At 45.0% G+C, this 15,304-nt stretch overlaps 1 protein-coding gene across 2 annotated transcripts in view; it reads right to left on the bottom strand.

The window, feature by feature from the left end:
- The window catches only part of MLXIPL (MLX interacting protein like), a 164,066-nt gene that overhangs the window by 55,115 nt on the left and 93,647 nt on the right, over positions 1-15,304 (bottom strand). The gene's annotated exons all lie outside the window — the stretch shown is intronic.

A 15,304-nucleotide genomic window follows, 5' to 3' on the forward strand; every position in this document is an offset into this window, starting at 1 on the left:
TTCTGGATTTTTTTTTCTCAGTTTGTCTCCCATAGTTGAGGTCTACCTATGATGTAAATTACAGACGCCTCTCATCTTTTTAAGTGGTGGAACTTGCACTATTGCTGACTGACTAAATACTTTTTTGCCCCACTGTATATATATATATATGAATTTTTTTACATATATGTAATAATATGTAATCTTTAACTTTAGGCTTTTCAGAGATCACTTCATCTTCAACTTGCTTAACTTTTCACAATAACTGAAATTTTGACTAGGGGTGCCCAAAATTTTAAATGCCACTATAGATATTCTATTTATTTACACATGCTGGCAATGCAATCTTCCAATATTTAAACCGGTTCCATTCAGATTCCTGCAAAAACTTATACTAAGACATCCTTTATCTATCTATATACAACGAAATAGTTTAAAGAATGAAAGTATGGAAATGACCATTTTTTTCATTTCCTCATTTATAACTGTTCCAGGAATATCAGCTTCCACTAAAATTAAACTCTATTACATAAAAAATTAAAAAATTGCCTGAAACTACCAAAACTATCCTCAGAGCAAACCACATCTACAGATACATGTGGGAAGGTTTCCTGATGTATCGCACTGACACAGGGTTCTGACATATACCACCATATAGTGTGGAACACATTGTCTATAAAGTTAAAAAAAGGTATGGTGTAGGTTTTTTTAAGTGACACACTGTAAAGAAAAGTACATTCTTCTGTACTTTCAGTACAGTAAAAAAAAAAAGTTTTCTAGTGTTTACTATCCTGAACAAAGCCAAAATGACACTTTTTTAGCCTTCGTTAGATATAGTCCAATACATAGATACATTTGACTTTATCCTGGGAGTTTCCCCAGGTATACATGCCAAACATAAGCCTTGCACACAGTCTGCAGATAGCCTAGTAGAAATAAAGAATTTTTCAGTATACTGTATATCTTCATTCAGCTGCCACAGAAGCATTACTACCCAGAACACATATATTGCCCTCCTGTTCAGTGAGATCATTACATTACAGCATAGACGTCCATAGAAAGCTAAACCCAAACATAAGAAGCCAAGTAAAAAGTGAATTAAGGCAATGTGCAAACATCTTTAAGGCAGTCGGCCTAACAGGTTTTTTTTTTGTTACCTGTGACCCCCGTTGCATGACCTATGGACCAATTCTGCAGTCCAGCCATCTCTCACAGTGAAACAATCCTTATTCCTTTCCTTTCTCTGTCCTTCTGTGGTTTCTGTGTAAATTCTTCCTTCTTCTGCTCTATCTGCTTCAGTGTCACACATACTTTCACCAATCTCAATCGGTCTCTTACTGCAGGTGGTTCCTCATTTCTCTACTCTGCACTTATAGCTTGGAAGATCTGTCGTTATATCGCATATATCTAGAACCTAAGGAATAGACAATGGGCCATAGGTTTGTCTTATAGAGGTCACTCAGTCCATGTTCTGAGGGTTTCATTTCTCCCCAGGCCTTGGTTCTTAGAATCATGTAGTTGGCTAATGGACTCTGGATTGCAAGCTACTGCAAAATCCAGAGTAAATGGAGAAGGAGAGGATGGATTGTATAGGAATTTTTACCCTAGTTTTTTCCGGCAAGTTGTTTAGTCAGATGGGTTCTTAACTAAATAAATCATGATTGATAATTGGCGTACATTATATTAAGTGCCAGCTGAGTTATCAATTCCCTATACAACAGCAAAAAGTAGAACATTTAGGCTATGGTCACACAATTAGTATTTGGTCAGTATTTTACCTCAGTATTTGTAAGCCAAAACCAGGAGTGGGTGATAAATGCGGAAGTGGTGATGTGTTTCTATTATATTTTATCTCTGATTGTTCCAGCCCTGGTTTTGGTGTACAAATACTGAGGTAAAATTAAATACTGACTAAATACTGAACTTGACAATATAGCCTAAGGCCACCATACAAAATAGAGTAATGGCAGCGGAACCCCCTGATACCCACAGGTTTATTCAACAGTCTAAAATGAATGAGGGCCCCCAAAGGATGATGTTGAGGGAGATAAGAATCAGTCACGTCTGATTTCAGACTGCTAACCCTTTTGTTATTTGAGAGAAACTCTTACCAGAGATGTCCGCTAGCAGATCTTTCAAAGAGAACACTGGGGCGTTTGGCAAAGTGAAAGCCCTATACATGGGGGAGTCGGGTGAGATTATTTACAGCCATCTAAAGTATATAGGGTGCTTAAAAAGAACCTGTCAGCGGGAATGTCCATGTTAAACTAAAGGTATGGACAGAATGGCACTGTCATACTGATTTTATAAACATCTTTAGTGTAAAACTCTGCAGCCTGGTTTTCATTAAATCAACATGATAAATTTCAGTTTCCTCATCTCTTCATGCTTTAGGGCAGGATTGTGGTTAGAGACTTCGGCTAAGAGGGCTCAGCCACGGCCCCTCCGCTGCCTCTGTTGTATTCATTATCTTCGTAATCTAAATTTTGGGTTGGTTCTGTCCTAGATATGGGTGGCGCTCTTGCAAATTCAGATGGTGGTGGTATTCATGAAAATAGCGTCGGTGCATGCGCAACTCCAGCTCTGGTGGTCTTCAGGAAAATGGCGCCAGAGGTGGCACATACGCAGAGTGAGATCTCGGCTCAATGACTGCCATTTTCATTAAATAGAATACGACAAAAAACACGGCACTCATACGATAATCAGTTAATGGTGCCCAAGTAGGGTATCCAGCCCGTAATATCAATTATAGATTCAGGTTGCCTGGATGCCGGAGGAGAACCCGTGTGGAACAGCACGTAGCAGTGTGCAATCAGCGTCGCTAACATTTAGTAATGTTCTTGTAGACCAGTGTTTCCCTAAGGCTGGAAATCAACTACCGTATGGCATCCAATGCAAGAGCATATGATGCAATATGCTAATGACCCTCGGCTCCATCTCTGCTGCGAGCATGAGTTGAGTGTCATGCGTCTGGCTCCGATCCTCTCGAATGAATCACAGCACTGGTGCGGAGGAGACGGAGAAATGTTATGTTTGCTAATGACAGGTGTTATGAAGGCAATCCAGAAACACAGTGTGCTTAGCGATCAGAGCGCACACAGTGATCTGACAAATACCCAAAAATACAAGAACGAGCTCTGAGACGTGGAAACTCTGTAGACTGCACACCTGATCCTATCCTAAACACAACTAAAAGCGGCTGTGGATTGCGCCTAACAACTACCTAGGCAACTCGGCACAGCCTAAGAAACTAGCTAGCCTGAAGATAGAAAAATAGGCCTGACTTGCCCCAGAGAAATTCCCCAAAGGAAAAGGCAGCCCCCCACATATAATGACTGTGAGTAAGATGAAAAGACAAAACGTAGGGATGAAATAGATTCAGCAAAGTGGGGCCCGATATTCTAGGACAGAGCGAGGACAGTAAAGCGAACTTTGCAGTCTACAAAAAACCCTAAAGCAAAACCACGCAAAGGGGGCAAAAAAAACCCACCGTGCCGAACTAACGGCACGGCGGTACACCCTTTGCGTCTCAGAGCTTCCAGCAAAACAAAAGACAAGCTGGACAGAAAAAAAGCAACAAAAAAGCAAAAAGCACTTAGCTATACAGAGCAGCAGGTCACAGGAACAATCAGGAGAAGCTCAGATCCAACACTGAAACATTGACAAGGAGCAAGGATAGCAGCATCAGGCGGAGTTAAGTAATGAAGCAGTTAACGAGCTCACCAGAACACCTGAGGGAGGAAGCTCAGAAGCTGCAGTACCACTTGTGACCACAGGAGTGAATTCAGCCACAGAATTCACAACAGTACCCCCCCCTTGAGGAGGGGTCACCGAACCCTCACCAGAGCCCCCAGGCCGACCAGGATGAGCCGCATGAAAGGCACGAACAAGATCGGAAGCATGAACATCAGAGGCAAAAACCCAGGAATTATCTTCCTGAGCATAACCCTTCCATTTAACCAGATACTGGAGTTTCCGTCTAGAAACACGAGAATCCAAAATCTTCTCCACAATATACTCCAATTCCCCCTCCACCAAAACCGGGGCAGGAGGCTCAACAGATGGAACCATAGGTGCCACGTATCTCCGCAACAACGACCTATGGAATACATTATGTATGGAAAAGGAGTCTGGGAGGGTCAAACGAAAAGACACAGGATTGAGAACCTCAGAAATCCTATACGGACCAATAAAACGAGGTTTAAATTTAGGAGAGGAAACCTTCATAGGAATATGACGAGAAGATAACCAAACCAGATCCCCAACACGAAGTCGGGGACCCACACGGCGTCTGCGATTAGCGAAAAGTTGAGCTTTCTCCTGGGACAAGATCAAATTGTCCACTACCTGAGTCCAGATCTGCTGCAACCTATCCACCACAGAATCCACACCAGGACAGTCCGAAGACTCAACCTGTCCTGAAGAGAAACGAGGATGGAACCCAGAATTGCAAAAAAATGGAGAAACCAAGGTAGCCGAGCTGGCCCGATTATTAAGGGCGAACTCAGCCAACGGCAAAAAGGACACCCAATCATCCTGGTCTGCAGAAACAAAACATCTCAGATATGTTTCCAAGGTCTGATTGGTTCGTTCGGTCTGGCCATTAGTCTGAGGATGGAAAGCCGAGGAAAAGGATAGGTCAATGCCCATCCTACCACAAAAGGCTCGCCAAAACCTTGAAACAAACTGGGAACCTCTGTCAGAAACAATATTCTCAGGAATGCCATGCAACCGAACCACATGCTGAAAGAACAAAGGTACCAAATCAGAGGAGGAAGGCAATTTAGCCAAGGGCACCAGATGGACCATTTTAGAAAAGCGATCACAGACCACCCAAATGACTGACATCTTTTGAGAAACGGGAAGGTCAGAAATGAAATCCATCGAAATATGTGTCCAAGGCCTCTTTGGGACCGGCAAGGGCAAAAGCAACCCACTGGCACGAGAACAGCAGGGCTTAGCCCTAGCACAAATCCCACAGGACTGCACAAAAGTACGTACATCCCGTGACAGAGATGGCCACCAGAAGGATCTAGCCACCAACTCTCTGGTACCAAAGATTCCAGGATGACCAGCCAACACCGAACAATGAAGTTCAGAGATAAGTTTATTAGTCCACCTATCAGGGACGAACAGTTTCTCTGCTGGACAACGATCAGGTTTATTCGCCTGAAATTTTTGCAGCACCCGCCGCAAATCAGGGGAGATGGCAGACACAATGACTCCTTCCTTGAGGATACCCGCTGGCTCAGATAAACCCGGAGAGTCTGGCACAAAACTCCTAGACAGAGCATCCGCCTTCACATTTTTAGAGCCCGGAAGGTACGAAATCACAAAGTCGAAGCGGGCAAAAAATAACGACCAACGGGCCTGTCTAGGATTCAAGCGCTTGGCAGACTCGAGATAAGTCAAGTTCTTATGATCAGTCAATACCACCACGCGATGCTTAGCTCCTTCAAGCCAATGACGCCACTCCTCGAATGCCCACTTCATGGCCAGCAACTCTCGATTGCCCACATCATAATTACGCTCAGCGGGCGAAAACTTCCTGGAAAAGAAAGCACATGGTTTCATCACTGAGCAATCAGAACCTCTCTGTGACAAAACCGCCCCTGCTCCAATCTCAGAAGCATCAACCTCGACCTGGAACGGAAGAGAAACATCTGGCTGACACAACACAGGGGCAGAACAAAAACGATGCTTCAACTCCTGAAAAGCTTCCACAGCAGCAGAAGACCAATTAACCAAATCAGCACCCTTCTTGGTCAAATCGGTCAATGGTTTGGCAATGCTAGAAAAATTACAGATGAAGCGACGATAAAAATTAGCAAAGCCCAGGAACTTTTGCAGACTTTTCAGAGATGTCGGCTGAATCCAATCCTGGATGGCTTGGACCTTAACTGGATCCATCTCGATAGTAGAAGGGGTAAAGATGAACCCCAAAAATGAAACTTTCTGCACACCGAAGAGACACTTTGATCCCTTCACAAACAAAGAGTTAGCACGCAGGACCTGAAAAACCATTCTGACCTGCTTCACATGAGACTCCCAATCATCTGAGAAGATCAAAATGTCATCCAAGTAAACAATCAGGAATTTATCCAGATACTCACGGAAGATGTCATGCATAAAAGACTGAAACACAGATGGAGCATTGGCAAGTCCGAACGGCATCACTAGATACTCAAAATGACCCTCGGGCGTATTGAATGCAGTTTTCCATTCATCTACTTGCCTGATTCTCACCAGATTATACGCACCACGAAGATCTATCTTAGTGAACCAACTAGCCCCCTTAATCCGAGCAAACAAGTCAGATAACAATGGCAAGGGATACTGAAATTTAACAGTGATCTTATTAAGAAGGCGGTAATCAATACACGGTCTCAGCAAACCATCCTTCTTGGCTACAAAGAAGAACCCTGCTCCCAGTGGTGATGACGATGGGCGAATATGTCCCTTCTCCAGGGATTCCTTCACATAACTGCGCATAGCGGCGTGTTCGGGCACGGATAAATTAAATAATCGACCTTTAGGGAATTTACTACCAGGAATCAAATTGATAGCACAATCACAATCCCTATGCGGAGGTAGAGCATCGGACTTGGGCTCTTCAAATACATCCTGATAATCAGACAAGAACTCTGGGACCTCAGAAGGGGTGGATGACGAAATCGACAAAAATGGAACATCACCATGTACCCCCTGACAACCCCAGCTGGATACCGACATGGAATTCCAATCCAATACTGGATTATGGGTTTGTAGCCATGGCAACCCCAACACGACCACATCATGCAGATTATGCAACACCAGAAAGCGAATAACTTCCTGATGTGCAGGAGCCATGCACATGGTCAGCTGGGCCCAGTTGTTATGGCTGGCAATCAGGCAACACAGCGTGCAGTAATCAGCGCACATACAGAGATCTGGCAATAACCAAAAACAATAGGACGAGCTCTGAGACGTGGAATCTCTGTAGACTGCAGTACCTGATCTATCCTCACACAACTATAAGCAGCAGTGGATTGCGCCTAACAACTACCTATGCAACTCGGCACTGCCTGAGGAGCTGACTAGCCTGAAGATAGAAATACAAGCCTGACTTACCTCAGAGAAATACCCCAAAGGAATAGGCAGCCCCCCACATATAATGACTGTTAGCAAGATGAAAAGACAAACGTAGGAATGAAATAGATTCAGCAAAGTGAGGCCCGATATTCTAGACAGAGCGAGGATAGCAAAGAGAACTATGCAGTCTACAAAAAACCCTAAAACGAAAACCACGCAAAGGGGCAAAAAGACCCACCGTGCCGAACTAACAGCACGGCGGTGCACCCCTCTGCTTCTCAGAGCTTCCAGCAAAAGACAATAGCAAGCTGGACAGAAAAAAACAGAAAACAAACTAGAAGCACTTATCTAGCAGAGCAGCAGGCCCAAGGAAAGATGCAGTAGCTCAGATCCAACACTGGAACATTGACAAGGAGCAAGGAAGACAGACTCAGGTGGAGCTAAATAGCAAGGCAGCCAACGAGCTCACCAAAACACCTGAGGGAGGAAGCCCAGAGACTGCAATACCACTTGTGACCACAGAAGTGAACTCAGCCACAGAATTCACAACAGTACCCCCCCCTTGAGGAGGGGTCACCGAACCCTCACCAGAACCCCCAGGCCGACCAGGATGAGCCACATGAAAGGCACGAACAAGATCTGGGGCATGGACATCAGAGGCAAAAACCCAGGAATTATCTTCCTGAGCATAACCCTTCCATTTGACCAGATACTGGAGTTTCCGTCTAGAGACACGAGAATCCAAAATCTTCTCCACAATATACTCCAATTCCCCCTCCACCAAAACAGGGGCAGGAGGCTCCACAGATGGAACCATAGGTGCCACGTATCTCCTCAACAACGACCTATGGAATACATTATGTATGGAAAAGGAGTCTGGGAGGGTCAGACGAAAAGACACCGGATTGAGAATCTCAGAAATCCTATACGGACCAATAAAACGAGGTTTAAATTTAGGAGAGGAAACCTTCATAGGAATATGACGAGAAGATAACCAAACCAAATCCCCAACACGAAGTCGGGGTCCCACACGGCGTCTGCGATTAGCGAAAAGCTGAGCCTTCTCCTGGGACAAGGTCAAATTGTCCACTACCTGAGTCCAGATCTGCTGCAACCTGTCCACCACAGAATCCACACCAGGACAGTCCGAAGACTCAACCTGTCCTGAAGAGAAACGAGGATGGAACCCAGAATTGCAGAAAAATGGAGAGACCAAGGTAGCCGAGCTGGCCCGATTATTAAGGGCGAACTCAGCCAACGGCAAAAATGACACCCAATCATCCTGGTCAGCGGAAACAAAACATCTCAGATATGTTTCCAAGGTCTGATTGGTTCGTTCGGTCTGGCCATTAGTCTGAGGATGGAAGGCCGAGGAGAAAGATAGGTCAATGCCCATCCTACCACAAAAGGCTCGCCAGAACCTCGAGACAAACTGGGAACCTCTGTCAGAAACAATATTCTCAGGAATGCCATGTAAACGAACCACATGCTGGAAGAACAAAGGCACCAAATCAGAGGAGGAAGGCAATTTAACCAAGGGCACCAGATGGACCATTTTAGAAAAGCGATCACAGACCACCCAAATGACCGACATTTTTTGAGAAACGGGAAGGTCAGAAATGAAATCCATCGAAATATGTGTCCAAGGCCTCTTCGGGACCGGCAAGGGCAAAAGCAACCCACTGGCACGTGAACAGCAGGGCTTAGCCCTAGCACAAATTCCACAGGACTGCACAAAAGCACGCACATCCCGTGACAGAGATGGCCACCAGAAGGATCTAGCAACCAACTCCCTGGTACCAAAGATTCCTGGATGACCGGCCAGCACCGAACAATGAAGTTCAGAGATAACTTTACTAGTCCACCTATCAGGGACGAACAGTTTCTCGGCCGGACAACGATCAGGTTTATTAGCCTGAAATTTCTGCAACACTCTCCGCAAATCAGGGGAGATGGCAGACACAATGACTCCTTCCTTGAGGATACTCGCCGGCTCAGATAACCCCGGAGAGTCGGGCACAAAACTCCTAGACAGAGCATCCGCCTTCACATTTTTAGAGCCCGGAAGGTATGAAATCACAAAATCAAAACGAGCAAAAAATAACGACCAACGGGCCTGTCTAGGATTCAAGCGCTTGGCAGACTCGAGATAAGTCAAGTTCTTATGATCAGTCAATACCACCACGCGATGCTTAGCACCCTCAAGCCAATGACGCCACTCCTCGAATGCCCACTTCATGGCCAGCAACTCTCGGTTGCCCACATCATAATTACGCTCAGCAGCAGAAAATTTCCTGGAAAAGAAAGCACATGGTTTGAACACTGAGCAACCAGAACCTCTCTGTGACAAAACCGCCCCTGCACCAATCTCAGAAGCATCAACCTCGACCTGGAATGGAAGAGAAACATCAGGTTGACACAACACAGGGGCACAGCAAAAACGATGCTTCAACTCCTGAAAAGCTTCCACGGCAGCAGAAGACCAATTAACCAAATCAGCACCCTTCTTGGTCAAATCGGTCAATGGTCTGGCAATGCTAGAAAAATTACAGATGAAGCGACGATAAAAATTAGCAAAGCCCAGGAATTTCTGCAGACTTTTTAGAGATGTCGGCTGAGTCCAATCCTGGATGGCCTGAACCTTAACCGGATCCATCTCGATAGTAGAAGGGGAAAAGATGAACCCCAAAAATGAAACTTTCTGCACACCGAAGAGACACTTTGATCCCTTCACGAACAAGGAATTAGCACGCAGTACCTGGAAAACCATTCTGACTTGCTTCACATGAGACTCCCAATCATCTGAGAAGATCAAAATGTCATCCAAGTAAACAATCAAGAATTTATCCAGATACTCACGGAAAATGTCATGCATAAAAGACTGAAAAACAGATGGAGCATTGGCAAGTCCGAACGGCATCACCAGATACTCAAAATGACCCTCGGGCGTATTAAATGCCGTTTTCCATTCATCTCCCTGCCTGATTCTCACCAGATTATACGCACCACGAAGATCTATCTTGGTGAACCAACTAGCCCCCTTAATCCGAGCAAACAAGTCAGAAATCAATGGCAAGGGATACTGAAACTTAACAGTGATCTTATTAAGAAGGCGGTAATCAATACACGGTCTTAGCGAACCATCCTTCTTGGCTACAAAAAAGAACCCTGCTCCCAATGGTGACGACGATGGGCGAATATGTCCCTTCTCCAGGGACTCCTTCACATAACTGCGCATAGCGGTGTGTTCAGGTACGGACAAATTAAATAAACGACCCTTAGGGAATTTACTACCAGGAATCAAATCGATAGCACAATCACAATTCCTATGCGGAGGTAGGGCATCAGACTTGGACTCTTCAAATACATCCTGAAAGTCCGACAAGAACTCTGGGATGTCAGAAGGAATGGATGACGAAATAGACAAAAATGGAACATCACCATGTACTCCCTGACAACCCCAGCTGGTTACCGACATAGAGTTCCAATCCAATACTGGATTATGGGCTTGTAGCCATGGCAACCCCAACACGACCACATCATGCAAATTATGCAGTACCAGAAAGCGAATAACTTCCTGATGTGCAGGAGCCATGCACATGGTCAGCTGGGCCCAGTACTGAGGCTTATTCTTGGCCAAAGGTGTAGCATCAATTCCTCTCAACGGAATAGGACACCGCAAAGGCTCCAAGAAAAATCCACAACGTTTAGCATAATCCAAATCCATCAGATTCAGGGCAGCGCCTGAATCCACAAACGCCATGACAGAATACAATGACAAAGAGCACATTAAGGTAATGGACAAAAGGAATTTGGACTGTACAGTACCAATAACGGCAGAGCTATCGAACCGCCTAGTGCGTTTAGGACAATTAGAAATAGCATGAGTAGAATCACCACAATAGAAACACAGTCTGTTCAGACGTCTGTGTTCTTGCCTTTCTACTTTAGTCATAGTCCTGTCGCACTGCATAGGCTCAGGTTTACTCTCAGGCAGTACCGCCAGATGGTGCACAGATTTACGCTCGCGCAAGCGACGACCGATCTGAATGGCCAAGGACATAGACTCATTCAAACCAGCAGGCATAGGAAATCCCACCATTACATCCTTAAGAGCTTCAGAGAGACCCTTTCTGAACAAAGCCGCTAGTGCAGATTCATTCCACAGAGTGAGTACTGACCATTTCCTAAATTTCTGACAATATACTTCTACATCATCCTGACCCTGGCATAAAGCCAGCAGATTTTTCTCAGCCTGATCCACTGAATTAGGCTCATCGTAAAGCAATCCGAGCGCCAGGAAAAATGCATCAACATTACTCAATGCAGAATCTCCTGGTGCAAGAGAAAACGCCCAGTCCTGTGGGTCGCCGCGCAAAAAAGAAATAATAATCAAAACCTGTTGAATAGGATTACCAGAAGAATGAGGTTTCAAGGCCAAAAATAGCTTACAATTATTTCTGAAGCTCAGGAACTTAGTTCTGTCACCAAAAAACAAATCAGGAATCGGAATTCTTGGTTCTAGCATCGATTTCTGATCAATAGTATCTTGAATCTTTTGTACATTTACAACGAGATTATCCATTGAGGAGCACAGAGCCTGAATATCCATGTCCACAGCTGTGTCCTGAAGCACTCTAATGTCTAGGGGAAAAAAAAGACTGAAGACAGAGCTAAGAAAAAAAAATGATGTCAGGATTTCTTTTTTCCCTCTATTGGGAATCATTGGTGTGGCTCCTTGTACTGTTATGGCTGGCAATCAGGCAACACAGCGTGCAGTAATCAGCGCACATACAGAGATCTGGCAATAACCAAAAACAATAGGACGAGCTCTGAGACGTGGAATCTCTGTAGACTGCAGTACCTGATCTATCCTCACACAACTATAAGCAGCAGTGGATTGCGCCTAACAACTACCTATGCAACTCGGCACTGCCTGAGGAGCTGACTAGCCTGAAGATAGAAATACAAGCCTGACTTACCTCAGAGAAATACCCCAAAGGAATAGGCAGCCCCCCACATATAATGACTGTTAGCAAGATGAAAAGACAAACGTAGGAATGAAATAGATTCAGCAAAGTGAGGCCCGATATTCTAGACAGAGCGAGGATAGCAAAGAGAACTATGCAGTCTACAAAAAACCCTAAAACGAAAACCACGCAAAGGGGCAAAAAGACCCACCGTGCCGAACTAACAGCACGGCGGTGCACCCCTCTGCTTCTCAGAGCTTCCAGCAAAAGACAATAGCAAGCTGGACAGAAAAAAACAGAAAACAAACTAGAAGCACTTATCTAGCAGAGCAGCAGGCCCAAGGAAAGATGCAGTAGCTCAGATCCAACACTGGAACATTGACAAGGAGCAAGGAAGACAGACTCAGGTGGAGCTAAATAGCAAGGCAGCCAACGAGCTCACCAAAACACCTGAGGGAGGAAGCCCAGAGACTGCAATACCACTTGTGACCACAGAAATGAACTCAGCCACAGAATTCACAACACCCAGTATTGAGGTTTATTCTTGGCCAAAGGTGTAGCATCAATTCCTCTCAATGGAATAGGACACCGCAAAGGCTCCAAGAAAAACCCACAACGTTTAGCATAATCCAAATCCATCAGATTCAGGGCAGCGCCCGAATCCACAAACGCCATGACAGAAAACGACGACAAAGAGCATATCAAGGTAATGGACAGAAGGAATTTGGACTGTACAGTACCAATGACGGCAGACCTAGCGGACCGCTTAGTGCGCTTAGGACAATCAGAAATAGCATGAGTGGAATCACCACAGTAGAAACACAGACCATTCAGACGTCTGTATTCCTGCTGTTCAACTCTAGTCATAGTCCTATCGCACTGCATAGGCTCAGGTTTAACCTCAGGCAGTACCGCCAAATGGTGCACAGATTTACGCTCGCGCAAGCGTCGACCGATCTGAATGGCCAAAGACAAAGACTCATTCAAACCAGCAGGCATAGGAAATCCCACCATGACATCCTTAAGAGCCTCAGAGAGACCCTTTCTGAACAAAGCTGCCAGCGCAGATTCATTCCACTGAGTGAGTACTGACCATTTCCTAAATTTCTGACAATATACTTCTATATCATCCTGACCCTGGCACAAAGCCAGCAAATTTTTCTCAGCCTGATCCACTGAATTAGGCTCATCGTACAGCAATCCGAGCGCCAGGAAAAACGCATCGACACTACTCAATGCAGGGTCTCCTGGCGCAAGAGAAAATGCCCAGTCTTGAGGGTCGCCGCGCAAAAAAGAAATAATAATCAAAACCTGTTGAATAGGATTACCAGAAGAATGAGGTTTCAAGGCCAGAAATAGCTTACAATTATTTTTGAAACTTAGTTCTATCTCCAAAAAACAAATCAGGAATAGGAATTCTTGGTTCTAACATAGATTTCTGATCAATAGTATCTTGAATTTTTTGTACATTTATAACGAGATTATCCATTGAAGAGCACAGACCCTGAATATCCATGTCCACACCTGTGTCCAGAATCACCCAAATGTCTAGGGGAAAAAAAAAAAAAGTGAACACAGAGCAGAAAAAAAAAAAAAAATGATGTCAGAACTTTTTCTTTCCCTCTATTGAGAATCATTAGTTTGGCTCCTTGTACTGTTATGTTTGCTAATGACAGGTGTTATGAAGGCAATCCAGAAACACAGTGTGCTTAGCGATCAGAGCGCACACAGTGATCTGACAAATACCCAAAAATACAAGAACGAGCTCTGAGACGTGGAAACTCTGTAGACTGCACACCTGATCCTATCCTAAACACAACTAAAAGCGGCTGTGGATTGCGCCTAACAACTACCTAGGCAACTCGGCACAGCCTAAGAAACTAGCTAGCCTGAAGATAGAAAAATAGGCCTGACTTGCCCCAGAGAAATTCCCCAAAGGAAAAGGCAGCCCCCCACATATAATGACTATGAGTAAGATGAAAAGACAAAACGTAGGGATGAAATAGATTCAGCAAAGTGGGGCCCGATATTCTAGGACAGAGCGAGGACAGTAAAGCGAACTTTGCAGTCTACAAAAAACCCTAAAGCAAAACCACGCTAAGGGGGCAAAAAAAAAACCACCGTGCCGAACTAACGGCACGGCGGTACACCCTTTGCGTCTCAGAGCTTCCAGCAAAACAAAAGACAAGCTGGACAGAAAAAAAGCAACAAAAAAGCAAAAAGCACTTAGCTATACAGAGCAGCAGGTCACAGGAACAATCAGGAGAAGCTCAGATCCAACACTGAAACATTGACAAGGAGCAAGGATAGCAGCATCAGGCGGAGTTAAGTAATGAAGCAGTTAACGAGCTCACCAGAACACCTGAGGGAGGAAGCTCAGAAGCTGCAGTACCACTTGTGACCACAGGAGTGAATTCAGCCACAGAATTCACAACAGAGAAAGCAATTTCTCCATCTCCTGACTTGGCGTATGTTGGACGGCACTGGTATGACATCAGAGTGCAGTCCAATGTTTCACACGCACCCATAGACATGTATGGGTGAGAGACTCGCCGAGTCTCGCTGCCAATCGCATGATGCTGTGATTTTTCTCTCGGCATGAGAAAAAAAAAATCAAAGATGTGAGCTGTCCCATAGTATAAGACGTTTTATCACATAGGACTCGGCCGTATTATACAGTAGTGTGACTCAGGCCTTAAGGTACCATCACATTAAGCGACGCTGCAGCGATATAGACAACGAGTCGATCGCTGCAGCGTCGCTGTTTAGGTCGCTAGGAGACGTCAAACACCGGCAACAGCAGAACGATGCAGGAGCGATCCAGTGACGTACTTATCGTTCTCGCTGGTTGTTGCTCCATGAAAAAACATTGCAGGCATCGTTGCTTTTGCTGTCAAACATGACGAATCACGCCGACCTGACAACCAAATAAAGTTCTGGACTTTCAGCTACGACCAGCGATGTCACAGCAGGATCCTGATCGCTGCTGCGTGTCAAACACAACGAGATCGCTATCCAGGACGCTGCAACGTCACGGATCGTTGTCATTCTCGTTGGAAAGTTGTTCAGTGTGAAGGTACCTTTACTCCAGTCCTCATGGACCCTAACAGGTCATGTTTTCAGGCTTTCCATAGTGTTGTACAGGTGAGATAATGTTGACACTTCCATCACCTGTGCAATACTAAGGAAATCCTGAGAACATGACAAGTTGGGGGGCCATCAGGACTGGAGTTTGAGCTCTCTCACATTTGTGCATATAAAGCAGCGGAGATTCTCAGCCAGAA

The sequence above is a fragment of the Ranitomeya imitator genome, chromosome 3 (assembly GCF_032444005.1).
Source record: "Ranitomeya imitator isolate aRanImi1 chromosome 3, aRanImi1.pri, whole genome shotgun sequence".
Classification (NCBI taxonomy): Eukaryota; Metazoa; Chordata; class Amphibia; order Anura; family Dendrobatidae; genus Ranitomeya; species Ranitomeya imitator.